Source organism: Crocodylus porosus, unplaced genomic scaffold (assembly GCF_001723895.1).
Source record: "Crocodylus porosus isolate Cpor-Errol unplaced genomic scaffold, CroPor_comp1, whole genome shotgun sequence".
NCBI classification, from domain to species: domain Eukaryota; kingdom Metazoa; phylum Chordata; order Crocodylia; family Crocodylidae; genus Crocodylus; species Crocodylus porosus.
The window spans coordinates 52544773-52558211 of record NW_017728943.1 but is presented as its reverse complement, the minus strand read 5'-3'; the positions used below and the strand labels follow the sequence as shown (position 1 = coordinate 52558211).

General features: G+C 45.4%; 1 long non-coding RNA gene across 1 annotated transcript in view; it reads left to right on the top strand.

Moving 5' to 3' along the window:
• The first annotated feature begins 1373 nt into the window (after positions 1 to 1373).
• Positions 1374 to 13439, top strand: part of LOC109319636 — a 28002-nt gene continuing 15936 nt past the window's right edge. The window contains exon 1 of the long non-coding RNA XR_002103570.1: positions 1374 to 1437. This is a non-coding gene — a long non-coding RNA (uncharacterized LOC109319636). The remainder of the gene's footprint in view (positions 1438 to 13439) is intronic.

Sequence of the window (13439 nt, the reverse complement as noted above, 5' to 3'; positions counted from 1 at the left end):
TAAAATCATTTGAGCTGCATGCCTATTGGAGTAAGAGTGTGTATGTGGGAAGGAGAGAGGAGGGGAAGGGGTGGCAAATCATGACTTGGTTAAAATACATAAAGCTCTTAAGACTAGTCAAGATTGACCTCTTCTAGGAGTCCTAACTCATGTGTGACTTCCTGTACCTATATCAAGCCCTGGGTACCTCAGTGGGTGTGGAAAGGGGAAGAAGGAAAAAACATTATTCTGCAGCATTGTTGTCATGCTTTCTCTTGCTTAACACTTGTGACGGGCTACCTGGTAGTGACTTAGCCCAGGGGTTTTGAAAAGGCAAAAGATGATTGGAGGACTTGGGATTCCCTTTCCTCACCAATCAGGCCCCAGAGATTCACCCTCCATGTCCCCTGATTGGCCCCTTGGGTCACCTGGAGGGGGGATAAAAGGGGAAGCGTGGCTGACTCAAGAGAGACCAGTGAGGGACCACAAAGAAGGAGATTCAAAAAGCTGGCAAGAGCTGAGCCAGCGGGGCAGGAGCAGTTGCCCCAGAAGAGCCTGAAGGAGGGGGACCTGCAGGCAGCAGTGGGACCGTCAGCACCTTGGCATGCGGCCTCCAGGAGAGGCTCCCTGCTGGGCTCCAGGATCCCCTGGGAGAGGCTGCAGCCAGCAGGAGAGGCTTCCCCGCTCCAGCCAGGATCTGAGCAGACCTGAGGGGTTCCCAGCCCTGCTTCCAGCTCCTCCAATCAGAGGTCAGGCAGCTTGATATAAGGCAGGGGCTCCAGGAAAATCAAAACCCCTAGCAGCCTAGAGCAGTGCCACCACTGGTGGCTGTATGGTGGCATTTCTGCCTACCATGTGGGGTATTCAAATTCAAGTCCCAGCTGTGGTGACTTGGGGTGAGTGAGCTAACAGGGAGAAATTCTTCTTGCAGTGGAAAGGGCCCACTGTGTTTTCCCCCTTTCTCCCCTTCCAGGTACCTAGGCCCTATATTCCTTGTCATTTGACTTTTTGTATTTTGTGCCTTTTATATTTCACCAACCTGCATTATTTGTTCTGCTGTTTGTGTTTTTATATTTTGGTTAACCCTGTCTTTCGTCAACTGGATGAATATGCCTATGATTGTAAGCGTCTAACCTTTGTTGAATCCTGCGCCTTTGGGGCATTGTAGTGTCCCTTATACTCCCTAGTTTATACTGGTTATGTTCCCAGTATTGTTCTCTCACTAAAAGATATATGGTTAAGTCCCCATTGGTGGTCTGGCTCTGCTCTATAGGGGGAGCAGAGTCCCTACACCTCCCATAGCACTTGTGCACCTGCTTTGATCCCTTCAGTTGGAGAAGGGGTACCTCTTGGAGTACCGCCCGGGTTACATGCTTCTTTTATTTATTTATTTAGGTTGGAAATTAGGAAGACTGCTCTGATGATGAAAGTGGTTAAGTATTGGAACATGTTACATAGGTGAGTTGTGGAATCTCTATCCTTTGAAATTTTCAAGAGTAGATTGGATGGATGTTTGGTTGGGATAGTTTAGTCAGGGATGATCCTGCCTTGAGCAGTGGGCTGAACTAGCTAACCTCCTGAGATTCCTCCTATGATCCTAATTTCATGAAGCTGTCTCCCAAGTCTATGCACAATTCAGGGCCAGGTAGTATACCTGCAGTATGACCTACCTACAATATGAGTTACTTGGGGTACTGGAAGCTGTTTAAGCACATTAGCATCATGCTGAACTGATTTACCCTATATCTCTAAGGGCACGTCTACTCTTCAAACGTATTGTCCCAGGCAGCAGCACCCTCAGACACTCTATGTGGGTTACTGCCTAGCTGGAAGCAGCGTAACAATAACCACTACTTATCCTTATGTGTCTGACACAAGCCTATGGCACAGATGCACCCTAACTGAAGAAGTTTGGATATTTCAGTGCCCCGTGTAAATAAGCCCTGTTTTACCTCTGGTGACAGGATTATTGGTCATGTCTACAGCATCCATCCTCCCCTTCTTTTCATGCTGGAAGTTGGAGAGGATTATCAAATTCTCAAGAAGCATGTTTGAGAGTATTCCAAGAATTCTCTAAGACTTGAGATTAAGGTCTTTACAGAAATGTCCCTCTTTGAGTGGGCCGTGTCTGTGGATCCTATCCATTGATATTGATAGGATCAGTGAACCCCAAGGCAGCTTTATCTCATCATTAAACAGGCTAACATATATATCACTATCTGAGTCTGCTTCATAGAGTGATTTGAGATTATTATATAGAAAGTTTTATAGGTCTTGGGACCAAGCCATATATCCTTTTGCAATATACACAGCACTCCCAATTCTTGTCAAAGACATGGCTCAAGAAGAAAGATTTAGTTTCTGGTACTGTAACCTTAACAAAGATTGCAGTGTTCATTCAGACTGGAACATGGACACACATCTGGAAGCAATTATTCCTTTAAAAATGTCTTCTGTGGAGTCAACATTGAGAATGTACTCAGCACTGAAAAATCAAAACTAATAAACACTGAAACTTCCAGTCTTTCCCCCCTCCCCCACTAGCTTGAATGACCAGAATTGAAAGCAGAGTCATTTCTAGAAAACCAGGGAAGGGTCGGGACAAAGCCTGCCTTGAAGCTTCCAACCCATGCTCTTGAGAGATTAAGAGAATTTTTGTGGATAATGAAGGTTCCAAGGAGAATTATCTTCTAAGACATTACAGGAGGAGGAGAATACAAGTTAATTGGCCTACTAAAAGAAATGCACATCAAGATATACAGAATAATTATATGTACCATATATAGATTTAGGCCCAAATTCTTCCCCCATCAGAATTCTGCCCCCAAGAACAAGTGAGGCTTGCTTGTTCTGCAAGGTAAGCCCTGGACTGACACAAAGCCACTGTAGCTGAAACTAGTTAGGAGAATGACAGTTTTGTGGGGCTGGAATGCAATGTTTTGCAGTGATCTGCAAGTCAGGCAGAAGTTAGGGAAGGCTTTAGAGTACTGTGGCTCTTGCCACAGCCAGTTCATTCCACAGCCAGTTCTTGGGAGTGGATTTGTTTCCCCATGCTGGGATTGGCTGGAGGTTGTAACCCATGCTTGGGGTCAACTTTGCCTCTCTTCCTTCCCTCCTTAAGGGGAGTGAGCCCTTAATATCTATGCAAATAGGTAGTAATTTAGAATGACTCTTGGACTTAATGATAAAACCTGTCTGCCTTTACTTATTATAAGTAGAACACTAATTGCATTTGGATTTTAATCTATTACTTGTCTTTGAAAACAAATCATTCACTTGTAGGCATCTTTTCAAACCTCCATATAATATGAAAATCATACATTGCACTCAACATGGACTCACTATCCAGTATTATGCAACACTTTCAGTGGAGTTTAAGTGTTTTAAATGCATAGCACTCAGGTGGCTCCCAATGAAGCTAACAGGCCATCAAGAAATATTTAGTAGGGCTGTGCAAAGCTTCAGTATCTGATTCAATTCAGCAGAGATTTGGCCCGATTCGGTGGCTGAATCTCCGAATCTGTATCAAATCAGGAGACCCTTTAATCTTTCTGAATTGAATCGGTACCCTCTGAATCGAGTCACAGATTTGGACCTAGACACAGCTTTAAATGTTTTTTCTATACACTTCAAGGTACCAGGTGGCTTGTGAATGCTGTGATGCTAGGGCAGATAAAGCATCCCACAAGAGCGTGGGGGGCTTCCCAGCACACTTGGCAGCAGACCCAGAAATGGACCAGAAGCACTTTTGGTCCACTTCTAGTTTGCCACCCAGTACATGGGGGGGCCCCCCCACGTCCTGTGGGACATTCCATCTGCCCTAGCATCACAAGCCATGCCTGGTACCTCAGGGTATGTAGAAAAAACATTTAAAAGCTGTGTCTATGTCCGAATCACTGATTCTCCAAATCAGCATTGAATCTTCAAAGTTGGATTCAACCAAATCAAATCGGGGACAGTGATCCGAATCAACAAATCGAATCGCTGTCCCTGATTCAGGCTGAATCTGCATCTGAATCAAATACGGCCCATTTCACACACCCCTAATATTTAGTAACGTAGAGCCAGAATAGCTAGGCCTACTTCATATGTGCCTGGGTGTGAACAGTGCTCCTGGGAGGGTTAGGGACATAGTTTGGTGATCTTTGGCAGAAGTGCAACAGTCCATTTGTTTAGTTCCCAACTGGCCCCAGGATTAAGTGACCAGAAAGATGATTTAGAAGCACCTTTCCTACTTTCTGTGTCCAGTTCCTGGGCTACATTTGACTCAGACAGATGAAAGGGTCTGGGTGACAGTGAGATGCACTAAATCTGTTTGCTCATAGTTGATTTCCCTCAAAAGGCATCAGGCACATGTATCTTATGCTGCTTCCTAGGCAGGAGTCCAACGCCATGCACAGTTACTGGGTTAACTGTTAAGATGTTTATTGCTAGAGAACATAGGATCTTAGCCCTTATATATATATATTTTAATCTATACATTGCATTACTATTGCAAATGCTATTTAGGTAGGTCCTCCCTTGGTTTGCTCCCCATATGTCCTAAAATGAGCTATCGAGCTCACATATACACACAGTCTCCATTTTATAAGAATTCCTTCCTATCTTCCTGTGCCTTTTTTCCCTCTTTGTTTTGCTCCTTTTTAATTTGAATCATTCTTCTGACTTCCTGCACTGCCCTGACTCCTGTTGGGTGGTAGAAGCTAAGAAGAGTAAATGTTTTGATCCCTTGTGGCTTTTTTCATTCTGATAATGTGAATGACTAAGTATCCATACATAGGACTTTACATCCCAATTCACTTGCTAGCCTTAAGAGCCATGTCCAGACGAGCACACACATGTGCTTTGCAGCACCAGAAAATGCATGCAGCTCAAAAGGTTCTCCATGCTGCATATTTGCAATGTAGAGCCAAAATTGGATATTGGGGAAATCCTGGTATATCTAAAAAAAAAATGCTCCAGAATAAAAAGGGATGGTACACATGACTGCAGTGTAAACCACCCAAAACTGGAGCCTAGCCAGCAGGAGCCACACTTTGGCTGCCAGCCAGGCTCTACATGCCCAAATCACCATCACTGCAGCTCCAAAAGGCCACCAGGACCCCAGGTAAAACTGCTGGGCCCAGCCCAGGTGCTGGTCCCAGTCTCCCCTACCCCACCCAGGGCAATTTGCCATGTGCCAGAGTGTGTGTGCAGGGGCATTCCTTGGAGACAAGTAGCAGCGGCACAACTATGTGCTGCTGCTGTTTATGCCCAGGGAAACGCACGTGCACGCTTGTCTGGATGCACCTGTGGAGTTCTGTTTTAGAGTACAATTTGCTCCACCCAGCAGCGGTTGCTATTAAAGGTGCACCAGTTTTTGTTTGACAGCAATCTGCAGTGTTTGATTACTTCCGGCATTTGAACAGGTTTGCTTAAACTGAGCAAACATCAGAGATGCTTAAACTGATAAAACTAGCTGTTGCTCAGAAACGTTCATGCATCTCTGATTCAGTTAAGTCTATCAGGTGCATCTCTACCCTGCCTTCTGCCTGGGAATGTAACAAAATTGGAAAGAGCACTGAAGAGGAGATTTAACAACAAGGAACCCCTGCCACTGGGACTGGGATGTTCTGAAGGGAAGCCTCGGGGATGTTGCTGTCAAGTACCGTGGTGTGATTCTCAATAGCCTACAGTCACTTGAAGGGGAATTACATGTCCCCTTTTAATGCTGTTGTTGTACAAATACCATTAATACAGTTATAGTACTGAAGCTGATGGATGCAGAGAATTGGGAGGTGTGCACTGGGACAAAACTACTGACTTGGAAAGCACACAAATGCAGTCAAATTGAAGCTGTCCTTCATAGTAATTTCATTAGTTCTTCCTCTTTCTATAGGCAGGGCTGTCCTTTCCAATCTTCTTTAGCATTCGCCCACTCTGGACTGGGCTTTTCTAACTATCCATTCTAATACTGAAGGCCCCATTTCTCTGCCTCACGCTCTTACTAATCACTGTATCTAACTTCCCTTCTTTCACCTGCCTTTCTACATTGCGCCGGATGGCAACATCATTCTCCCCACCATGCATACCATTAACATGCTCCCAAAGTGGCTCTAGTTGACCCCCAGCCATGAACAATGTACCTCACATGGTCAAGCTTGGAGTTATCACTCCCATATTAACAAAGGCTCAGTGGATAACATACTTCCAGCATATGAAAATCGTCATATACTACCTCCATAAATATCTACCCCCAGAGTATGAACTCAGTATTTAGCAGCCTTATACTCATGTTGTAAAATAATAGAGGCCTCCATGCTGCAATTCCTGGTATAGTGCTTGGCAAACCAGCACCCTATGCACCACCCTATGAAGAGATATGACTGAATGTTAGAATTGGTGTGGGATGTGCGGAGTACTGAGGAGCAATGGTACAGGGTAATGTAGATTGCTGCTGATGGCACCTATAACTTGGTTCCCAGGGCTTGTGCCCCACCATAGCTATGCTACTACAGCAGATTGCTAGGCTGCTGTGTCCCATGACAGGGAAACCTGTTAGTAGGTGAATTCATTTTAGAGTGTTAGTTCTTTCCGTGCACTTTCTTTCCTTGGTCATTCTCAAGCTACCTGCAGGCCAGCTCTATTACTCTGAAGGAGTTAAGGTAGCACAGACTGGGGCATGGGCAGAGCAGGAGTGTCTGATACAAGCTTAATTGTGATGTTCTGCTACATCCTTGTACCCTTTCCCCTTATTTACATGTGCTATTTTAGCTGTGCAGCAGGCTCTCAGAAGTGGGTGCTGCAGCACTCCCTGTCCTTTTCACCATTTCAAAATAGTCAGTACCTGTGCTGTGCACTGTCTAGCCCAAAGCCTTTCAGGCAGTCAGACTTTCAAAGGCATGCCTCCACAACTGCAACTGTTGGGGACCTACCTGGACTCAGCACCTCTGCCCAGCCTCCCTTTTGTAAGAGCACATACCTGGGAGATAGGAGACCTGGGTCCTAGTCCCAGCTCTGAAAACTGGGCAACTGCGATCAAGGCACTAACTGTTCTGCCCCATCTTTTCCCCACATGTAAACTAGGAATGATATCTAGCCCTGGAATTGCCCTCCATCCCCACAGAGTCTGTGGCCCTGCAGCGTATCTATACCAAGAGCTCCAAAATAGCCCCCTGTGGTGGTGGTTGTGGCGGCTGCTGCTTTAAAAGCAACAGCCAGAGCAGGCAGAGCACAAGGTGGTGGCAGCACCAGCTCAAACGGGGACTGTTTAGGTGTTCCTGGCATGGGTAAGGCTGCTGGCTCTCCTTGTCCCACACTCCATCTCAGACCTGTATCCCCTCCCCACTCTCCCAGAACTGCCTGCTCTTCCTGCTGTCCCACAGAGTTTGCCCTGGACACGAGCTCTGCTTGTTATGTCTCTGGGTATAAGCACTATAGATGCATCACCAAACATCTTTGTGCTGATCTGCATCATGCCTGCCTTGCACACCATCTGGACCAGCTATTTTCCCACTCTTCTTTTTGAGATAGCATTTTTTAATTATAAATATTTTTCAGGCATACTCCATCAGGTATGATGCCTTACTGGCATGTCTATTTGAACCAGCTTGTCTTTGCGAAACACTCAGTTTGTACCAAACAAGCTGACTCTGTATCCAGTCAAGTGGCTGTTTCCTGTTTCCTGTACATCTACAATCCCTTTCTAACTGCCTGCATCATGGCTGCATGGAAATCATAGCTGGGGCTAAAATGTTGTGCCTCCATCTCCACTAATTATGGAAACAATACTTTATCTAATTAGCTAGTGTGTAGTGCAAGTCCTGTGTTTTTGTCCAGTGAAATATTAGGTCTTGAAAATAATGGGATTTTGTTTTGCTTGTCCATATTTATTTGGGAACTAGTTTTTAAGGCTGAATCTGTTTGTAGTTGAACCAAAATCTCAGTGTCCTATAGACCTATAGTAACCTACAGCATTAAAACCTACAGATCAGTATGTGTAACACTGTATTGCATACACTTCTGTACAAAGTGCCTCTGTAAAGAGTCTTTGCATAGAGGAAGCACTCTAGAGTTGGCTACAGTTATTCTGCATGATAACATACAATGGGGTTAAAAGAATGGAGAAGAGAGCTGAAACTGTTAAGTGATAACTCCAGAAGACGTCCTCACTATCCTGCAGGTAAAGGCAGTATGCAGCAATGGCAGAAGAAAGTATTACTATAGGCATTACAATAGATAGGGGTCTATTCAATTTGTGATTTTTACAGAAACTGAAATCCAGCTTTGTCTGTGAAATCAACTTAAAGAAAAACTTAATAAAAATAAAATTCTGGTTCCCCAATGGGAGCCAGGAGTCCTCGCTGCCATGGCCTGGCCTCGCAGCCTACCCTTGAAAACTGTTTAGTCTCATTGCAATTTAAGTGGGCCCCTAACAATAGATCCTTGAGACCATGATCATAGTCCCACTAGCTAGACGAGATAGGCAAAATGGAAGTGCTGTTGGCCCTCTTTTACAGACTGGGACTAAGATAGAGGGCACATCTACATATTCATTAATGCGCTTTTGCTATGGCGCATTAAATTTTGTACCTCTCATGCGTGGTACTAAGTAAATGTGCATTAGGCTGCCCTAATGTGCAGTAGTGAAAGTGCATTCTTTTTTAGTGACACATAATGCATAGTAGCCTATTTTTACTGCACATTAGTGTATTAGCATAGTTTTTTACATGACGTTTTAATGCACAGTAAAATAGGCTACTGCATATTAAAGCACATGTGTAGATGCACCCAAGGCTAGCTGCAGGAGAGGACTTAGACATCTAATGCAGGATTTAGGGACCCAAGTCAAACTTGTAATCCAAACATTCCTATTCAGTGGCTGAGTAACTCTGGAAGTCCCTAGACTCTCTTACTTTTTCACCTTAAAATTCCCTAGGCACCTAGAAAGAAGGACAGATGCTGTATTTCTGAATGTCAGGAATTGCCCTAGTTCAGGCATAGCTAACTAACCACATGGATGTCCCAGGTGGCGTGGGCAACCTCTGTGTCTGGCATCCAACAGATTGGGGAAAGGACAAGTAGCCCAGTGCAGATAAGGCAGGACACAGAAAGCAAAAAGTATCAGATCAGGCAGGGAGCACAGGGCAGAAAGCAGAAAACAAAGCAGCAGCTTGGTTGGGGAGCACAGAGCAGGGAGCAAAGGTTAAGCAGCAGATGCAGCAGGGGAAACAGGCTTGAGTGGTACTCAGGGAGAGTGCTGGAGTAATTTGTGGCACGCCTGCCAAAAAAAGGTTGGCCCCCACCTCCCCAGTTCAAGCAACCCAGTGATTGACAGATTCAGGCCCCTAATTCTAACTGACATGCCTGAGGACTTTGGTAGAGGTGTGAATTAAACACAGGTCTTCTGAGTTCCAGTCTGGTGCCCTGGTCACCCTGGCAGTTCCTTCTTGGTGGACAAGAATGCCTTTAAGCCAAAATCAAAACATGAGCTTAAGAAAGTTAATTGTTTAGAGGGGAAAAGAAATCCTAGCAGGTATGAAGTCCAGTGACCAGCATGCCTGCTTCCCCAAGCATGAGGACTCATGGGGGGTGGGAAATGAACAGTGGGCCAAGACTAAAGGAGCAGCTCATGTAGTCAAGAAAGCAGATCATGAGTTATGAGTAAGGTAGGGCAAAGTGAAAACAGTAGGTTGTTCCCAAAGGTCAGTACTGAAGCTAATTGATGGGGCCATGTGGAGACAGTTTGGGCTTTAGTTGCTTGAGCCATGCTTAGCTAAATTGAGGAGGTCACTGTTTTGAACAGCTGAATCAGTAACACCAAAATCTACTGCTTAACAAGCTTCTCCAAGCAACATGCTTCTGCAACTAGGCTACTCTTAGTACTTAGCTGGCTCATTTAAAGGTAGCTTGGGTACATCTGTATTGCGTTGCAATCACAATGGTGATTATTACAGCATAAGCATATCTTAAGATGGCTTGAACCAATATCAGGCTAGTCCAGGTAAAAAAGTCATAGTCAGTTCCTCAATAGATTTACTCCTCCCTGTCCGAAGGGAATCTTGAACACAGAAAACAATAGATAGCATTAAATGGTGTGGTAGGTAAGTTGATCAAAATCTGAGTTCTAGAAAGTCAATGGAGAAAGGTTCAGAAAGTAGTGGTCAAATGAGGCTGGAGAAGGTAGGCGAGTGAATGGGGAGAAGAATTCCAGCATCTCAGAATTCACTGCAGAAGATCTATGGACATAGTGATCCAGAATTTAACCTCACATATTTCTTACAGAGAGCCGCAACTGGAACAGCTATGCAGGGACAGGGCATTCCAGTTCAATGGACTGGCAGCAGCCAACTGCAAAGCTGTCCTTGGCATGCTTTTATCCCAACGACTGCGGATGCTGCTATACATTGCGCAATACTAAGAGACTGCACCGTGTCTTCTAGGAAGGCAAATCAGGTCAGAAGTTCAGATTCAGACAGAATTCAGATGTCTGGCTGCTGAATGAAGCCCGTGCTTGGGTGTCACAGTGTGATGATTTTTTTTAGCTGGAGCTAATTTAACAGTCTTGTCTAAGTACAAGGTAAAATCCTACTGGTGGTTGTCCTAGGGTAAAATGGATTCAGCAATGTGCTGATCTGCTATGCCAGAATTCTTTCATGTAAGTCAAAAGGAAATCTGTTTCCTTTCATTACTCAAGCAACCAGTTAAAAAAAATTAAGGAAAGGGTCAGATTTTCTGCTGCTATTTTAGTATCTAGATTAGACCCTGATTTTCAAAAACACCCAGTGCCCAGCAGTTCCCATTGTGATGGTGGCACATTTTCAGCAGAATTCAGCAAGTAGGGCTATTTGTTGGGGGGGGGGGGGCTCAACTGAAAGCCCAGATTCTGTAAAGACAGCCCAAGTTTAAGGACTGTACAGTTCTCACCATCATGATCTATTTTGTGCTGCTGAGAAAACTGTACCTGAAAGGCACGCTCTCCTTCCCAATGTGTACCTTATCAGTACTGCAGGAAACCTTTATCACTTTGTATACTGTCAATTTCCTTGGATTATCACTTATATATATTCCACATAGTCTTTACTCTGCAAAGATAACTGCTGATGAAAGAGCTTTATTTTGGTGTGCCAATTTACATACTTCACTAAAATAATCTCACAGCATCTAGAGGACATGATGAAATAGCAGTGGTGGCTCTAGATCTACATTATAGGGAGGCCTGTTCACACATTTTAAATCTTGACCCTGTTGAAAGCTGGTTTGCAGTCTGAATTCGCTGTTGCTGCATTTGCCAAAGTGCAAAAGAATACAGCTGAGAAATGCTATGCCTGTATCATTTTTTAGATTATGGCTGCAACAGAGAAACAGCTCATCCAGTTCTAAATATACCTTGCTGGACAGACCTGTAATAAGTCCACTGATTAAAATAGAATCCTAGTTCCTAGTTCAAGATCTTACTGTATAACATCAGCAGTTGGCTGCCCTTCTGATAAACTTGGAGAAGAACTGATTACTGCTTTCAAAATGAAGGACATTTGAGGATTGTCATCCACTAAGAATGTACTGATTCAAACAATTTCTAAACAAGGCTGATTGTTATAGTGATTGACAGTAGAAGCCTAGACTTCTGGCTAGATGATTTGGTTAGATGTAGCCTGAAGGAATAAAAATGAGCAGCCTAAGAAAGAAAAATTGTTGAACATCTTGGCAACAAAACAATGCTGCCCAATTTATTTGAAACAGTGAGTTATCTTTCTGCAGACAGACTCCTCAGAATTATTTTAGATGCACACACTTTGGAGGCCCAGCTGTTAATTAAATGAGCATATGGCTTATCTATTTCTCATTAAAGATTGTGAGAGAGAGTCTCTTCCTCATACGCTGTTCTGAAGTCGAAAGCTGCCTTAAGAGGGCTGTCGGAAATTCCCCTTACTTAGGCTTACAACACGATTAGTGCAGAGAAACAAGTTATGGTAGGGGACAGTCTACGTAGCATCTGATAAAGTAGGGTGTCACCTACCAAAGCTTATGACTCTGAACCAGTTAGTCTCCAAGGGCACATCTACACATGCAGGCATGTGTGCTTGCAGCAGCTCAAATAGGAGTGGCACAAATTTGTACCGGGGATTTTTGCCTCAACGCATGTGCCTGAACATGTAATTTAGTGTGGGGCAAGTTGTGCCACTTCAGGCAAAATGACCCTGCCTGGCTCCTCCTGAATCAGCAGGGGGAACTAGACAATTGCTGGCCCCAGCGGTATAAAAAGCCGCCCTGGCAAGCAGCTCAGGACTACTTGCTCTCAGGAGTTTTTGGGGGAGGCTGGCCCTGCGTGGTGTCACTTGTATTGGAGACCTCCTGGATTACAATAGGCAGGCGTGGGTGGACCCTGCTGCACTGGCCTGGCACATGGGTTTACCCATGACCCATGCAACCTGCCTCCTAGTCCAAGAGGTGAAATCTACCTTACCATTCAACGCCCATGCCTTGTATGATGGTGGTCTCCACCCCCCTGTATCCTCCACCCTGCTGGAGTTTGTCATAGGGCCAGTGCCTCACCCAGCCTCACAGCGCTCCCCGCTCCACTACCTGGGCTGGAAGTCACCAAACTGGTCTGCTTCTCCACTGTACATCGCCGCCACCTCTACACACTCATGTACTGCATGATCTACCATGCCACCCTCGCATCCTGGCTAGACACCAAGTGGCGGGACCTACTCAGCGAGAGTGTAGCTGGGGCACCCCAGTGCCCCACCCTCATCCCACAAGCCACTGGGGATCTCCGCTGGCAGCTCCTCCATGGAGCTGTCACCATGGGCATGTCTGTGGCAAGCTTTCCCAACACCCTGGTTTCTTTCCCCTTTTGTGGGCAGAGGGAGACCCAGGTGCACATGACACTCGAGTATGCCAGACTGCAGCCCCTCCACCTCTGGAACCTCCTTCTGATGTTCTGGATGAACTTACTCCCCACCTTTTTATTTTTGTACACCTCATCTGTGGCCCCACCAAGTCCCGGGACCTCTTGGCCAACCTCCTCTTGACCCTGGCCAAGTGGGCCCTGTACATGACCAGGGAGGAGGCTCTGACTGGGAAGGTGCCCAGGGACTGTGGGGCCACTTTCCTCTCACTGGTCTGCACACGCCTCTGAGCAGAGCACCACTGGGTGGCATCCACCGGCGCCTTGGACACCTTTGAGAACCAGTGGGTGCAGCCGGGGGGGGCTCTGCTCAGTGTCTCCCCCAGGAGCACTCGTTTCACATTTTGACTGTTTGACCCTCACATCACTCCTGTCCTGTTTTTTGCTTTCGTTGTCCCAAGAATTTAGTTGTGCTCATCCATTATCCCCTGTACAATAGGAGCTACTAGTTAGCTGGGTGGGCCTTAGAGCTCACAGTAGGTCAGTGGACAATTAGACAAGAGTTTGTGGGGCCTGGCCACAATTTAAAACAAAAGACCATATATATATATATATATATATATATATA